This window comes from Nicotiana tomentosiformis, chromosome 2 (assembly GCF_000390325.3).
Source record: "Nicotiana tomentosiformis chromosome 2, ASM39032v3, whole genome shotgun sequence".
Lineage (NCBI taxonomy): Eukaryota > Viridiplantae > Streptophyta > Magnoliopsida > Solanales > Solanaceae > Nicotiana > Nicotiana tomentosiformis.
The window spans coordinates 179,851,587-179,854,659 of NC_090813.1; the positions used below are offsets into that span (position 1 = coordinate 179,851,587).

The 3,073-nt window shown below is 32.1% G+C and overlaps 1 long non-coding RNA gene across 1 annotated transcript; it reads left to right on the forward strand.

Annotated features, from left to right (window-relative positions):
- The first annotated feature begins 444 nt into the window (after nt 1-444).
- Nucleotides 445-2,060, forward strand: LOC104115952 (uncharacterized). The gene is made up of 2 exons (XR_690732.4): nt 445-738; nt 1,707-2,060. It is a non-coding gene; the product is annotated as an uncharacterized lncRNA (long non-coding RNA).
- Nucleotides 2,061-3,073: the final 1,013 nt, after the last annotated feature.

Consider the following 3,073-nt stretch of genomic DNA (forward strand, 5'->3'; position numbering starts at 1 on the left):
CGTCAAGATAACCTATTAAAAATCGTTCTCCGATTAATTAGTTACAGAGATGTGGATTTCTTATTTCAAACACACAAACGAAACTCTTGGTAAGCAAAAGAAGTCACTCTCAATCTCATCTAACAAGAAATACTTTATCAGTCTAGTAAAACGAGAGACAATCAATTCTTTCTAAGAGTTCCAAGTAATTCTTTCTTTTACCTTTTTTTTACACTCTTAGCTTCAGTAAAGTCAAGTAGTATTCCACTCCTATCTTTCCAAAAAGATTGAATGGTTATATCGTTTGACCAAACTTAACTCTTAAGAATAGGGTTTTTCTTGCTCTTGTATGGAGAATGAATCATAAGTACTTAACAAGGTCACCCAGTCAGTGTTTGAGGATGCAGCATCATCAAGATTCACAAACTTGAAAGGATAAAGGATCTATATACGGGTTAGGTCGAACCCTCTTTTGCTCATATAGTGTATTTATCTTAAGAAATTTATTAAATATGTACAAATATTAAATTTTGAATTCATTTATTAATATTTGAAGTCGTTTTACAATCCAAAATTTATAAAGTTAAAATCTTAGCTGAGGTCTAATCCAAGATTCTCGTAAATTTCATATGGGAATCTTGATGATGCTGCATCATCAAACATATGACTCTCCTCTAATGAAGCAGCAAGTCATGGCACACAACAGAGACTGAGAGAGTGATCCAGGAGGACATTAGTGGACAGCTATGTGGTTCGCAGGTACAGTTTCTTTACTTTGAAATTCACATATTTGGAATATTGATTAGTTTCAAGTATAAATACGTGTAAAGAATTTTCACATTATAACTATATTTTAAGAAATTAAATTTTTTATACTATGATAGGTTCAGTTTGATCTGTTTTAGCAGGGTATTTATCGCATTTGTTTTTTACTGTATAGAAATTTAACTCTTTCATTATAGTTATACACATCAACAACTGACTATAGAAAATGGCAAGTCCTGACCAACTTTCATCAATTGTTCCTTCTTCCATTTGGTTGACTAATCACTAAAAACCATGTCCAACTTGCCATTTGAAATGGACAACTTGCCAAATAGACATATATAGATGCGTGACTAATTACTCTCCAGAAAAGAATCAAAATGTAATACATGAGTACTAGTAATTGATCAATCAACTTGCCAATATATATAATAATAGGGCCTCTAACAGGCTAGTTTGGCCAAGAAAGAATGTATAATTAGGTGATCTTTTGCCTTTTTGGCTGTTTTTTTTTCTGAATAACACATTAGTGGTTTTGTTCTTCACCTCTATTATAAGATCAAAATATGCGGCTCCTAATTTCTTCTCCTCCTTTATGTGTTAGTTTCTTTGTTCAGTGCAAATTGCAGTACTCTTGATAGAGACAACTACATTTTTACTGTGATAGATCACGCGGTTGAGGAGAACATATCACAATAGGATTTATTGCAACACGATTTAAGTTATACGCTCACATGATTTATAGCGTAATTTAACCTAGTAAAGCAAGCCATTTATCATTTTTACTAGGTTATTAATGAATGCTCATTATAATACTTTACTCGTAATTACCTTATAAATAATATGATTTGAGCATTTTACACCGTCAGTGTGTATAGAACTTCAACAGTACATTACTAACACATGTTGGTGTATGTCTAGGCCCTTAAAATGTTCCTTTGCTTGATCTCTTGAATTTGCAGAAATCAAACTCTCTTCAAGTTCAACTGGAGTGCGAATTTATCAAGTGCATCTTACTTATTCAACAACCTTTTAAGAATCATTAGCAAATAAGGAATGCCACTCAAATTATGAATTAAGTTGTAGCAATTATGCTCGTGGTTTTGGCATATTTAACTCGATTGATGTTTATGCTAGCTTTTAATTTCTTTCAAAGTATTGATCAGCCCCTTAGCCATGGTGCTTCTAATATTTCTTCTTCCATTTTAGCTTTTAGAGCAAGAGTTAGCGGTATTAGCTCCCCCTTTCAACGACCCATATATGTCTAAGCTCTTATTTGTTTGCATTAAATGGATATTTTGATTTTGAACCATTCATATATCAGCTTATTAAGTGTCATTTATTTTATTTCCTTTCATTATCACGTATTAGTTCTTAATAAATCTGAATTGTTGGGATCTTTGTCTTGATATCAGTAGTACGTTTGCTTAAAAGTTTATGTAAATCTAGCCTTTTGTCACTTCTCTATTTATTACAATCACCAACCATCACTGCTACCAACCATCACCACACAATCACTGCTGGCAACCAAGTGAAATTAAGGGTCTGAAAGAGTTCACGCTCTGATCTATCGGGTGTTAATCCTCGGAGAACGGCTAAGAATGATGGGGTTGTTTTTCATCGACCACCATTACCATTAGCCACAACCGATAACTTTTCCACCACTACCAACCATCGCACAACCGCCACCACCAATTACTACTTTCACCGGCCAGCTTTATCACTATCACCTTATAATTATCATTGCCGACCACCACTACAACCAACTTGATTTTAGAGTATGGTTCATCAAAAAATTAATTTATACAGTACGCTGCAAATTAATATTCTCTCTATCCATTTTGTACATATACTATTTATTAGTTATTTATTTGGATTCTATATTTATTAGTTTATAAATAAAGAAAATTTATTCACATTTTAAGTAATCTTAATTATTCGATGTTATATCAAGATACAGTATCTTATATTAAGATATATACTCAGCCTCAATTATAATAATTTTAATAAAAATAAATTAGACCTAATTAGATTAACTTTATACCTGAGTTTTAAGAAGACATATTGTATTATCTTCGTTGAATCAATCTAACTAGTACACTCACATTTTAACGAATTTTATCTTCTTATTGACTGGATTTACTTCCAAACTTCGTAATTATTTGGGAATTCAACAAGTATTTAGAGAGGCAAGATTTTAGAAGCATGAAATAATCAGTTCAAAAAACGGAAAGGGCCAAATATACCCCTTTTCTGTCAGAAAAGGTTTAAATATACCATTCGTTATACTTTGAGTCCATATATACCCTTGTCGTTATACTATTGGTTC